The sequence below is a fragment of the Malaclemys terrapin genome, chromosome 4 (assembly GCF_027887155.1).
Source record: "Malaclemys terrapin pileata isolate rMalTer1 chromosome 4, rMalTer1.hap1, whole genome shotgun sequence".
NCBI classification, from domain to species: domain Eukaryota; kingdom Metazoa; phylum Chordata; order Testudines; family Emydidae; genus Malaclemys; species Malaclemys terrapin.
In genome coordinates this window covers 55,425,850-55,439,669 of record NC_071508.1, presented here as the reverse complement: position 1 = coordinate 55,439,669, position 13,820 = coordinate 55,425,850, and the positions used below count along the sequence as shown (strand labels likewise).

General features: G+C 44.2%; 1 protein-coding gene across 1 annotated transcript in view; it reads right to left on the bottom strand.

Moving 5' to 3' along the window:
* The window catches only part of ZNF143 (zinc finger protein 143), a 70,667-nt gene extending 56,847 nt beyond the window's left edge, over window positions 1-13,820 (bottom strand). Inside the window, exon 1 of the mRNA XM_054025189.1 lies at window positions 13,700-13,820. The gene's annotated coding sequence lies outside the window, so the exon portion shown is untranslated. The remainder of the gene's footprint in view (window positions 1-13,699) is intronic.

Sequence of the window (13,820 nt, the reverse complement as noted above, 5' to 3'; positions counted from 1 at the left end):
TTGTGGAGCACACAGCAAGCAGTAATAACGATGGGAATATTGGTTTCGCCGAGGTCTAACCGAGTCAGTAAACTGCGCCAGCACACTTTTAAACGTCCAAATGCACATTCTACCACCATTCAGCCTATAGCTGAACAGCTCCTGACTACTGTCGAGGGTGCCTGTGTATGGTTTCATGAGCCATGGCATTAAGGGGTAGGCTGGGTCCCCAAGGATAACTATAGGCATTTCAACATCCCCAACGGTTATTTTCTGGTCTGGAAAGTAAGTCCCTTGCTGCAGCCGTTCAGACAGACCAGAGTTCCTGAAGACGTGAGTGCATGTATCTTTCCCGGCTATCCCACATTGATGCTGGTGAAACATCTCTTGTGATCCACCAGTGCTTGCAGCACCATTGAAAAGTACCCCTTTCGGTTTATGTACTGGCTGCCTTGGTGCTCAAGTCCCAAGATAGGGATATGCGTTCTGTCTATTGCCCCACCACAGTTAGGGAATCCCACTGCAGCAAAGCCATCCACTATGGCCTGTACATTTCCCAGAGTCACTACCCTTGATAGCACCAGCTCAGTGATTGCGTTGGCTACTTGGAACACAGCAGCCCCCACAGTAGATTTGCCCACTCCAAATTGATTCCCAACTGACCGGTAGCTGTCTGGCATTACAAGCTTCCACAGGGCTATCGCCATTCGCTTCTCAACTGTGAGGGCTGCTCTCATCCTGGTATTCTGGCGCTTCAGGGCAGGGGAAAGCAAGTCACAAAGTTCCATGAAAGTGCCCTTACGCATGCAAAAGTTTCGCAGCCACTGGGAATCGTCCCACACCTGCAACACGATGCGGTCCCACCAGTCTGTGCTTGTTTCCCAGGCCCAGAATCGGCGTTCCACACCATGAACCTCCCCCAGTAACACCATGATTTGCACATTGCTGGGGCCTATACTTTGTGAGAGGTCTATGTCCATGTCAATTTCCTCATCACTCTCGTCGCCGCGCTGCAATCGCCTCCTTGCCTGGTTTTGCTTTGGCATGTTCTGGCTCTGCATATACTCCAGGACAATGCGCGTGGTGTTCATAGTGCTCATAATTGCCGCGGTGATCTGAGCGGGCTCCATGATCCCAGTGCTATGGCGTCTGGGCTGAAAAAAGGCGCGAAACTATTGTCTGACGGAGGGAGGGAGGGAGGGAGGGGCGAGTGACGACATGGCTTACAGGGAATTAAAATCAACAAAGGTGGCTGTGCATCAGGGAGAAAGACAAACAACTGTCACACAGAATGGCCCCCCCAAAGATTGAACTCAAAACCCTGGGTTTAGCAGGCCATTGATTTCACGGAGGGAGGGGGAAGCAAATGAATACAGAACAAATCTGGTCCATCTATCTTTTACATCTTACGCTGGCAGCAGACGGTGCAGCATGACTGATAGCCATCGGCATCTTCTGGGTGCTTGGCAGAAGATGCTGTATTACGACTGCTAGCCCTCATCGTCAAGACGGTTCAATAAGACTGCTATCAGGACTGAGTCTCCAGGAGACAAAACATGTCTGCCCAGGTGCCTCTGACCAAACTAACTGAGGAATACGACGATGATGAATACCAGTCGTAATACACCATCTACTGCCAAAAGGCAATTAGCTGCTGCTGTGTAGCAATGCAGTACCACGTCTGCCGGCACTCAGATGACATATGGTGACAGTGAGCTGAGCTGAGCGGGCTCCATGCTTGCCGTGGTATGTTGTCTACACAGGTAACCCAGGTAAAAAGGCGCGAATCGATTGTCTGCCGTTGCTTTGACGGAGGGGGAGGGGCCTGACAACATGTACCCAGAACCCCCCGCGACACTGTTTTTGCATCATCAGGCATTGGGATCTCAACCCAGAATTCCAATGGGCGGCGGAGACTGCGGGAACTGTGGGATAGCTACCCACAGTGCAAAGCTCCGGAAGTCGATGCTAGCCTCGGTACTGTGGACGCAGTCCGCCGACTTAATGCACTTCGAGCATTTTATGTGGGGACACACACAATCGACTGTATAAAAACCGATTTCTATAAAACCGGCTTCTATAAATTCAACCTAATTTTGTAGTGTAGACATACCCTGAGACACAAAAAAACCCTAATTGAAAAGAACACTATTAGGGTTGCAAAGTCAAGCACTCAAAAGTCAGAAAATGCCAGAGTTAGGGTGGTCTCTGCATCCTTAATTCAGGTTCCTTGTGCCTATGTATTATTATAATGTTCTAATTACATAATCATGTATTATTGTTTCCATAGGACCCCTGCTTAATGCATTGCCCGGGATGGGCAGTACTCAGTTGAAGAGTAGCTATTCAATATTTTGGTTTATCCTCATTTTTTAATGTGTGGTCTTTAAGCCTTATTTGCTACATACTATGCTCAGAAGACAGAATTAACTTCCTCATGGGCTTTTTTATGGCATTCTTCACTTAGTAACAGGGTACAACTACACAGAAAACAATAAAACCCTGACTCCATGCATCTGAAGAAGTGAGGCTTTTTATCCACGAAAGCTTATGCTCAAATAAATCTGTTAGTCTTTAAGGTGCCACCGGACTCCTTGTTGTTTTAATAAAACCCTGTGACAGCAGTGAGTCTCAGAGCCCAGGTCAGCTGACTCAAGCTCCCTGGGCTGGTGCTGCGAGGCTAAAAATAGCAATATAGATATTTGGGCTCAATTTGGAGTCTAGGCTCCAAGACACCCCTTCCCCACTGGGTTTCAGAGCCCAGTCTCCAGCCTGGGCCCAAAAAACTACGCTGCTTTTTTTAGCTCCAAGGTGTGAGCCCGAGTCAGTGGAACCAGCCTTCACTGTATAACTCGGATTCATCCCTAGATAGGGTGACCAGACAGCAAATGTGAAAAATCGGGACAGAGGGTAGGGGGTAATAGGAGTCTATATAAGAAAAACACCCAAAAATCGGGACTGTCCTTATAAAATCAGGACATCTGGTCACCCTATCCCTAGAGCATGATCTGTCCTCAGCATTGAATGAGTCAAAAAAATAGTACACTAGAACCTCAGCGTTACAAACACACCAGGAATGGAGATTGTTCGTAACTCTGAACAAAGCGTTATGATTGTTCTTTCAAAAGTTTACAACTGAACATTGACTTAATACAGCTTTGAAACTTTACTATGCAGAAGAAAAATGTGGCTTTTAACCATCTTAATTTAAATGAAACAAGCACAGAAAGTTTCCTTACCTTGTCAAATCTTTTTTTTTTTTTTTTTACTAGTTTATGTTTAACACAGTACTGTATTAGCTTTTTTTGGTCTCTGCTGCTGTCTGATTGCATACTTCTGGTTCAAATGAGGAGTGTGGTTGATCAGTCAGTTCATAAACTCTGGTGTTCTACTGTATGTGATCATATAATTAAAGACTGTATCATAATGCATATGCACAAGTAGGCCAAATTAAGGTAGCAAAGGCAACCTTAATTCTGGCATTTCATAATGTTTGTTTGCTGGACTTCGTAACCTTAATAATGTTCTTTTAACATAGCTCTGTGTGTGTAATTTGCTAGGTTTCTAAAAAGCAAGTTGGAAAAAAATCCAAAAACCCTAGAAATTTCATCATGTGGCATCATACTGACACCCACAATTCATAAGCAGGGCTGGAAACTTTAGATTCTCCACACAGACCTCTGCTACTCAAGCCAGCTGATAACAGTAGTAGATTATCATTCGCTGTGTGGACCAACACTACAGGCAGATGAAACGTACACTTTGCCAGTGGGTTTCACGGACATTTGCTGACAGCAGAGAAATGGGGAGACTGAGGAATCTTAGGTACCATTCCACACTCTGGAGGAAAGTGGGTTCTAGTGGACACAGGCTCGTTTCCCCCCAATCTTCAGACTTTCTGCCCAGTGCCCTCCAACCCACCCAGGTCCTGTTTTTTCCCTCACTCCTGGCTCCCTATCACGGTCTCAGACTCCCTGTCTACTCACTCCCACTCTTCAGGCTTCTCATCCCAGCCTCCTTGCCCAGCCAATCCTAGTCTCCCCCTGTGGGTTCTCTGTCTGAGTCCTCATCTACCCTCACAACTCTCAGTCCCAATCACCAGCTACCAGCTTTTTGCCTGAACTGTCTCTTTCCCACCCCAATGGCTCCTAACTAGTCTCCCTCACTGGGTTCCTCATCCAACGTCATTCACCTCATCCCCTCCTTGTGCCAGTCTCTTTGTCTGGCCAATCCCAGTTCTCCCCACCACGTACACCCCAGGTCCTTTTTAATCTGTCTCTCTTCTTCCCCTACCCCTGATCCCCCTCACTGGTTCCTCCTCCAGCCAGTCCCAGTCTTCTCCCCTCACCCCAGCTCCTCATCCAATCCCAGTGTTGTCCCCATCACCCCATCAGATGTCCATTTCCCCCCATCCATTTACTTTCACTGGCACCCAGTCCTAGTCTCCCCTGCTCCAGTGCCCTGCTAAACCCCAGCCCAGAGCCTGTGAGAGAAGCCATCACAGAGAAAGCCTTTCTGAGATTCTATAGCTTTGGGCTAAAGCATGCTTAGTCGCTGTCGTTGCTATGAATGTGCAGTCCAGTCACACATAGCCGTGAGGGAATGGAGCATGCTCAGATGCTCTGTGAGGGTGACACATAGGCAGTCTGGTCAGTTCTAGGAGCTAAGAGGCTTGAACATGCACAATGAGAAAATCTTCAGAGATTTTTGTTGTTAAGCTCTAGCAAGTCTCTACTGAGTGTTTGAATTGAATTTTCCAAAGGCTTATAACTTAGCCAAATTTGAGCTTATTTTTACAGCAAAAGACATGTTACTCACACAAAGGCAACCCCTTCCAAATTTCAAGCCCCTGCTATACTGCATGCTACTTGATCGTTTTAAAGAAAAGTCCTCACAAAAATTTTAATAGGGGCAAAACAATGTATTTTTCCCTTCTTTCATTCTTGGAAACAGCGGACCCATTTTGTCTGAACTTTTCCCAAAAAATTCAGCCTGAGACTTTACATGGAAAATGTTGGTTAAAGTTTGGCTAAGCAACTGAAAACACAATCTTATAATACAATGTGTCTGGAAACCTTAACAAGAGGCAGTAAAACCAGCCCTGCCTATAATGATTTGGAGGCAGAACTGGCCAGTGAATGAGCAATGTCTGCTGTTGGCACTATGGGGAGTTCAGTGTAGAAAACCTACAGAGAAATGTAAAATCCAAGTGGACTTAAACACTGGCAACTGATGGCAGACAAAATTTACCATCCATAAATGTAGAGCAATGAACATTTTATAAAAAAAACAAAATGAGCTTTGAACTTGCATTAAGTTGGAGGAAAGAATTATTGGATTTATCATGAATAATGCAGAGAGCAGCAGCAGTCAAATAAGATGCCTATGTAACATGCTTATGTACTCAAACAAGCAGCAGAATATTGTGGGTTCTTTTCCTTTAGTTGGAGAAGGGATGAAATGTTTAAATCAGATGGTTCTATGGGAACTGGAAGCAGCAGCTGGCATTGGGAGTGTCAGCTGAGCACTGGGCAGCAGAGATCAGGAGTAGCAGCTGGAATTTAGGCAGTTGGGAGCAACCGTGTTAGTTAGGAAATGGACATCTGGGAATGGGAGTGGCAACTGGGTTATGAGCACCTGGGAAATCAGCAGCTAGGAACGTGGCTGGAGGGAGGGAGACAGTTGAGAACTGGACGAATGGGAATGACAGCTGACAAAGAGGCAGTTAGGAATGGGAAGGTCAGTTGAGAAATGGGAAGCTGGAATTTGGCATCTTATGTTGCCATAGGGAAGTTAGACAAAAAAAAAAATTGAAAAAAAGGGTAATGACAATAGCAGGATCCCCACACAGAGAGGGGAGACAAGGCTCATTTATGGTTTTATGATAAGTATGAGCGAGGGTGGTGAGTTTGCATGTTGTTGATTTGTTTAGGTAGCAAGTAATGTGTGTATGCTGCAGTGACGGGCTGTGTGTGGTCGTTGCACTGCTTTGTGTCTGGGTACTAGTGCTGGGGGATACTGTGTTGATTTGTGTGGTGGAGAATGAGCGATATGTGCTGCAGTGAGGGGCTGGGTGTTTTGGGATTATTGTGTATGCTGTTTGTGTTGTGCTTCAAGGTTTGTGCAGGCGGCACATGGAGTGGCAGTTCGACCAAGGAATCCACCACATGCGCAGTCTCCCTGATACAACCTGGTGCATGCAAATTAGCTGCAGAGTAAGGATAGTGATTGGCTGAATTACCTCTGCTATTACAATGGTCTAGGACTCTTGGCATGACATAGGTAGCTGCAAACCACACAGGTGTAACTCGTAAAATTAAAATGGCTAAGAATTTAAAAATTGGATGGTGACAGACTGTCAGTCTGTAACCCTATGTTCACCCCTTTTTCAAGACTATGATAAATGTTGTACAAACTCTGCCTTGTAAGGTATCACTCGAAAACTCCGAATTTGCTGATCATTATTGTCATGGTAAAATGTGTGGCAACACTGTATGTAAAGTTACAAGATTCTACTGTATGATGTTACTAAGGGTTTGTCTACACTAACACTTTACACTGCTGTAACTTTCTCGCTCAGGGGTGTGAAAAAACACCCACCTGAGCGCTGCAAGTTTCAGCGCTGTAACATGGCAGTGTAGCCACTCCCCTCACACAGGTGGGTTTTTTTTTTTTGTTTGTTTTTTTTACAGTGCCATTACTACACAGCCACATTAAAGCGCTGCCGCCGTGGCTAGTGAAGAAGTGCCCTAAGACATATTTCAAATCTGTGGAAGCAGCCACAAACTAGTCCCTCAAAGACAACAAAATCCAACCATCACCTTGTTAAGTGGCCATTCTTTGGCAGGAAAAAGGGTGAATGAGAAATTTACATCTTGGCAAAGAAACAGCAGAAGGTTTCCATCCACCCAGACTTTGTCTCCTGAACCCCAGCTGGAGATGATTCTCAAAGAGAAGGAAAGTATAAGAACAGTTATTCCACCCTTTCTCTCTACCCATGGCAGTCACAACACCTGAAGAACAAAGTAACAGCTTTGGACTGAGGGAGGGATCCTGTCTGAAAGGAATTCAGCCAGTGAGGCTGCTGAAGCATGTGGATAGAGAGACCTTTTGCTCTGAATTCACTTAAGCTTGTTAAATTAGGTATTAGGTTGTGTTTTATCTTTTATTTCTTTGTAACCAAATTCTGACTTTTAGGCTTCATTATTTGTAATTACTTAAAATCTATCTTTCTGCAGTTAATAAACTTGTTTTACTGTTTTATCTAAGCAGTGTGATTGGACTGAAGTGTTTGGGAAACTCTGTTTGAGATCACAGGATTTGTACACATCATTTTCTATTAATAAAATAACAGACTTTATATGAGCTTGTGTTGTCCAGGAGAGGGCTAGGCAGTACAAGATGCACATTTCTGGGGGAAAGTTTGGGACTGGGAATTTGCTGGTGTTGCTCTGCAGTGTAATTCAAGAGTGGCTGGCCATAGCACTCATACAGTATAACGAAGTAATTTACATGGTGGAGGCTGTGCTTGAGCAAACAAGGAGCAGTTGCTCTCACAGTGAAGCAATGTAAAAGGCACCCCATGCTGGAGAATTGAGGGGATATAGCTGTTCAACAGTCCAGATTGTACCCTTAGTAATGTCACACAGACAGTAAAACCCAGTTATGTTTTAATTTGGTGATATTCTGAATAAAAGGAGCCCTCAAACATGCTTGCAGCAGTTTCCATTGCTTCACACTGACGCGACAGACATAAAATAAGCTTCAGAGTGACACACAAGAGTGCTAATCCTGAAATCGTACTATATAGATCATAAGACTCCAGACCTTTATGCAGAAGGTCAAGACTGACAATTGCTTGGAGAACTCAATGACGCCTAAGAGTCTGGAATAGAGGCTGCCTCAACACAAGTTATAAATTATACATAATATCTCAAAACAATATTATAGTTAGCCACTGAAAAATTAAGAAATGCTAGAATTAAGGTTGTCTGTGCAATTTTATTTCAGTTTACTGGTGCATGTATATATTATGATAGCCTTGGCTAACATTGCATAGAAAGTCTGTGGCAGAGCAAGGAATAGAATCCAGCTCTCACAGATCCCAATCTAGTGCTCTGAACACAAGAAAATATTCCTTCTCTTCTTGCAACTCTTTGCCTCATTAGATGTCTAACCTGTGCACTAAATGTGGCATGGGTCCTGTGAAACAGACAGAATATGATTATGTAAAGACTATATAGCACATATGCACAATGAAGACAAAATAAGTTTGCACACACATCCTTAAATCTGGTAGTTCCTCATTTCTGAGTCCTTGACTTTGCAACCTTAACTTTCTTTCAACATAATTTGTGTATGTAATTTCCTAGGGTTTTATAAAGCAAACCGAAAAGAAACAGAAGTTACCACATGGAACCAGGCTGATCCCTTGCATGGATCATTAATAGGATTGTAATGCATAATTTTCAAATCCACAGCACAAACTTCCACCAGTTGAGCTAAAGGAGAAACTGGTAGCAGTACTTGGCTGTTAACCTCTATGTAGACCAGCAGTTAGACGGAGGGGAGACATGCATTTTGAAAAGTGCCTTACACAACTATTTGCTAGACAGCAAAGGAATGTTGGGAGTCAAGAATCGCGGGTATCTATTTCTGGCTCTGGGGGTTTCACTATGAAACTATGGTTTCAGACTATACTGCCATGCATATAGGTATGGTACATTCATTCTGAATGTCAGTGTAGCTAAGTGGATGAGAGTTGGCTCTGCCATGTCAGAGACTCTGGCCAAATTCTAGATCACATTTTGGCCTTTGTATGGCACTTCAGCTTTTTTGCAGAACAAGTTGAGGCTTGTTAGTTATAACAATGCTGCTAGTTTTGAGATTTCCTGCAAATAAGATAGAAGTACAAGACCAAGGTTATCATTGCCATAGGCAGCTGCACCTTTAACTTCAGTGTAGTTACACCTGCTTATGAGAGCAGTGATAATGCCTCATAACCCTTTGTGCTTTCTTACCATTCTAGCAGTCATACTTTTAACCCCAAACACAAGTGGAGAAAAACATGGCCATTTTACATGTTCAGTTTAATGTTTAAATCATCTTTAACAATGAACATATGAGCATTGCCAATCCATGCATTCTATACAAAAGAATCTTATTAACCAGTTTTGTTACAAAACAATTGACATTTTAAGTTTTATTTTCCCTGATATTATTGTTATAGATTGTAAGCTGTATAGGCACGAACCATCTTTCTGTCCTGGGTTTGAACATCTAGCACTGTGGGGTTCTGATCCATGACTAGGGCTCCTGGGTGCTACAGTAATACAAATAACAATACATTCTGGTGAAATTTTGCACTCTGGTGGCACCCAGAGTGCCCTTTAGAGTGTGACACATTTAAAATAGACTGTGGGAAGGTTAGAAAATAACGTTGAGAATGTGCATAAGATTCAGGATGATCCAGGTTAAGTTGGCCTACTCAGCACTATTCCTGAATATGTACACTTAAAGCAAAGGATGGTTAAAGACCTAAGTGAAATTATTTTGGTGGTCTTGATACAGTTCAAAATGGGTAAGCTGTACATCACAAAAAACACCATCCTAACTGGAATCAACTGGCAACCTTGTTAGCAGAAAATTGTACTGTTGGTAACTGAATGAGTAGGACAGCACTGAAGAACCAAAAATGCAGCACATTCACAAGAGCAGTGCTGTTTAGTCAGTTAGCACAACAACCACACTTTTGCTGGTACTTCACCATTTCAGATGCACTGTTTCTGGATAACTATTCCACAGATCCCAAAACAGCTTCCTGAAGCAGTGGCTTCTGAAAATTTTGAAAGGCTTTCTAAAAGTCAGATTTCAAAAACCTCCTGGGGAAACAACATGATGTTGGGGTCCCTGGAGGGTGCGGCTTCAAGCATCCTTGACCCCTATGCTGTAGAGTTCAGAAGGTATAATAGGCACTTAAGTAGTGGACTGTGGGATAATTAATAGGAAGACCATTTTCACAGTTAAGATAATTATGCCAGAGATTCTATACAAACAGCATTACACTGGTGGATTTGGCATGAGAGACAACCACTTCTTGGTCAGTCCAACTCAAAGCTAGTCTAATTCAAAAGGTGGAGCAAGCACTGTGCACTACTGGGAATACATGTGCAAATACAAGATATGTTACAGGCATATTAGGGGTGATTAGCACGACAAATTTCTCCAGGACAGACATGGCCAACAAGCACAGTGAATCATTCCTAGAGGGACCACCTCTAGAGTTAAAAAGCAGAGAGGGATTGGTGGGACAGGGTGGGAAACTTACACTGCCATGGCATGGTACACCTGTCCTGGGAAGAGGATTGTTTCCGGAACTGTCAGCTGGCCAATAAATTTAAAGATTTTTTAAACGTACTCAATAAGTCAGTAGAGAAAATATTGGGAGAAAGGAGGTTGTAAATCTTTTGTGAAGACTGGAAATAAGTGTGAACGGGCTGCAGCTCCTGTAGTAATTGGCTATAGCATTATCTGCTGAAGGGCATGAAAGTTATGAATTTGAGGGTTCTCGGTCAGCCCCTACCTGCTCATGCTGAAGCATGCCAGGATGAAACGGCTTTCCCTAGGTCTGGCCTGAATACGGAGATGCTGAGCTGAAGGAGGAAATGAGACAGACTGACTAAGAAGACTGGTACTGGCTTGGTAGAAAGACTGGAACTGGGAGCTAGGGAGAAAAGACTGAAAGTAGCTAGGCAGAGATATTAGACTGGAAGGGGAGGGATTGGGAGCAAGGGGTAGACTGAGACTGGGTGCCAGCAGGGAGGGGAAGAGACTAGGAGCGGCTGGAGAGAGAGGCTGGGACTGGCTGGACAAGAGAAACTGGGAGCCAATGATAACTAACATTGGGCAAGCCACCTAAACCAAACTTCTCACAAGTTGTCACTAATTATGTGTTCCTCTTTGTCTGGATGTCCAGTCTGAATCCCTGAAGTCTGATGTGCAAAAGTGCTGAGCATCCACAACTACAAGGCAAGTCAATAAGGGCATGTCTACAGTGCAATTAAAAACGTGTGGTTGGCGCGCGCCAGCTGACTCAGACTTACTGGGCTCACGCTAAGGGTCTGCTTAAGTGCAATACAGATGTTTGGACTTGGGCTGGAGCACAGACATACCCAGACAGCTGTACTTTGGACAAATAAAGAGCTATGTAATGCTGAGTACTCTGAAAAATCAGATCCGAGACATCTCAGTTTGGACACCCAAAATTAGTGAATGCTTTTGACCTTAATCTCTTTGAGCCTCAGTTCCCCAGCTATAAAACAGATATATTACCACTTCACCTCACCAGGGTATTATGAAAATAAATTAATGTTTATGAAGTATTCAGATTCTACAGATACACACGTGCACACTAAATCAAACATGAGTAGACCCAATGAAACCTACAAGATTATTCCTGTGATAAAGCATTATTCAGTGAACACTTAAGCATGTGTATTACTTTATAAACTAAACCAGAATAATAATTCTTTAAATAGTCTGTTAAAAGTAAAATGTTATTCCACAACTATCAGAAAGGCAACTTAGATGGACTGCAATAAACTCTGGGGATGGTGCTCATCAGTAAAATAAACTAAGTAAAACATTAAAATTATCTATATGGTATCCTTTAATTAACATGAATTTATAGTATTTCACTGCATCATCTTAAGTAAATAGTTTTATTTTCTTTACTGATTAAGTTGAAAAACTCTGCTGTGAAAATAATACTCAAAATTCTTATTGCTCTAGAAAATGTGAAAGTCTTGGAGGATTAAGCCCTCACAGAATTAAATGATTAAAATTAAATCTAAAAAGCTAAACCATTAAAGCACGCTTGTTTTATTGTACCTTAGAAATTCTAAAAGTAGATCTTGATAACCAAAGACTCATTTATGCAGATACACGAAATGCATATTCCTGTACTCCTGGGAGACAAACTATTTAAGGTAAATAAATTTAACTGTCTATTATCTACCTGAAACAACATGACAAAAACTCCTCTAATTCAATGGGAGATTTAGAACACTGAAACCAACATTCTGAGAAATATCCTAGAAAAGTATTTTATTTACAATTTTTAAAAAGAAACCAAATTCATATAAAAGGAATCTTTTGAGAAGTATGTCACACTTCACAAGTTATTAAAGATTTAAAATTTGCAATATTCTAAAATTAAGCCACAATAGGTTTTGTATATAGAACACGGATAACTGCTAGGTTTTCTAAAAAAGTCTTAATTTTTACAAGATGATCCCTCTTAACAAAATCATAAAGCAGCTTAATTGTGAAAATATATTGTAATCTATTGTAAAAATGTTTTTTCTATAATTGGATCTTCTAACTGTATATATGCTACTACACATTCTGGACAGAAGAAAGTGCTAAGAAAAGAGAGGTAATGCTCTTTTAAAAACATAGCTGTATGTTATTTTTATGAGCAGAGAAAGTCTATTTTAGTTTATCTGACACAATGCAGGGACCTCATCTTGTGTTAGTAAAGCAGTATGCATGCTTATGACGCTATAAATACTACGGACAGAACAGCATCTTCTCCACGAAGGAGAGGCTTCCCAACGCTCTTCAATGCGGGAGACCCCTTCACGGGGTGATTCCCTTTAATGCTCTTTTGTAAATCTTTCCTTCTTAAGCATGGAGTACTGTTTGTGTCATTGACAGATTTAAGAACTCCCTCCTTCACTGCCACTGCAGCAACCCTCCTAAAAGTGACTTAACTTCCAAATTAGCTCCAGGTGCAAGTCATTTTTAAGAAAGGGCAACTGAAGCAAGCGGGATAAATCCCCTTTACATGTGGTAGCAATTAACACACACACACCCCCAAAACCTGCAAAATTTTATTTGCTGAAGGTAACTTTTGCAAAGGCAATTAAAAGTCACGGGGACTAGGGAGACTCCATCCCTTAGACACGGCAACAGTAAAACAAAAACAAGCACACAAGGTGTTTGCAACAAGTCCCTTGAGCATGACCACCACTACCGGGCCTGCATTGTAATGCAAACAAAGTCCGAGGCATGTGCGATGGGCGCCTCCTCTGCCCCCGCATCTGCGGCTAGGGGCGGCGCTGGCGGGACACCTGCCCTCGAGGCAGAGCGGCGCGCAGGGAAAGCAACTGCTGCAGCGTGCGCGGGGGAGCCGACACCCGCCCGGACCGGACCCAGCGCCGGACAGGGGAGCGACCCCGCTCCCTGAGTGACGCAGCACGCCAAAGGCACGGGCCAGGGCAAACCCCCGGGGAGCGGCGGCGCTCAGCCCCTGTCCCGCGGAGCACGGGCGGACGGGGGGGAGCCGCTCCGGCCTAGCCACCTCCCCGCGCCCCAGCCGCGTGTTCGTCATGGAGCTCCGTAGCGGCGTCGGCCCCGAGCGGCACCCCGAGGCGGCGGCGCCAGCGCCAGCGGGGAGGAAGCTGGTGCAGCTGAGGCGGCGGCTGTGGAAAGCAGGATGGGGGAGGGGAGGAAAATGTACAAGGCGGGCGGGCGGCAGAACCGCGGCTTTATTAATGTCAGTCGGCGCTGCCCCGCTGCCCCCGCTCGCTGGCTGCCCCGCTCCACTTCCCCGCGCGCGGCGCGGAGGGGCCGGGCCGGGCCCGGCGAGGCAGCCCCAGCCGGAGATGGCGGTGGGTAGAATAAGGCACACTGGGTAAAAACACATTTATATACTAACCTCGCCGAGAAATTTTCCAACAATTCCTCCGTCCGACCACCATGCACCAGGACAGGAAACGGCCGCCTCAGCGCCCGCCCGCTCCAGCGCCGCCCAGAGCCGTGCGGGCGGGCCCCGCAAC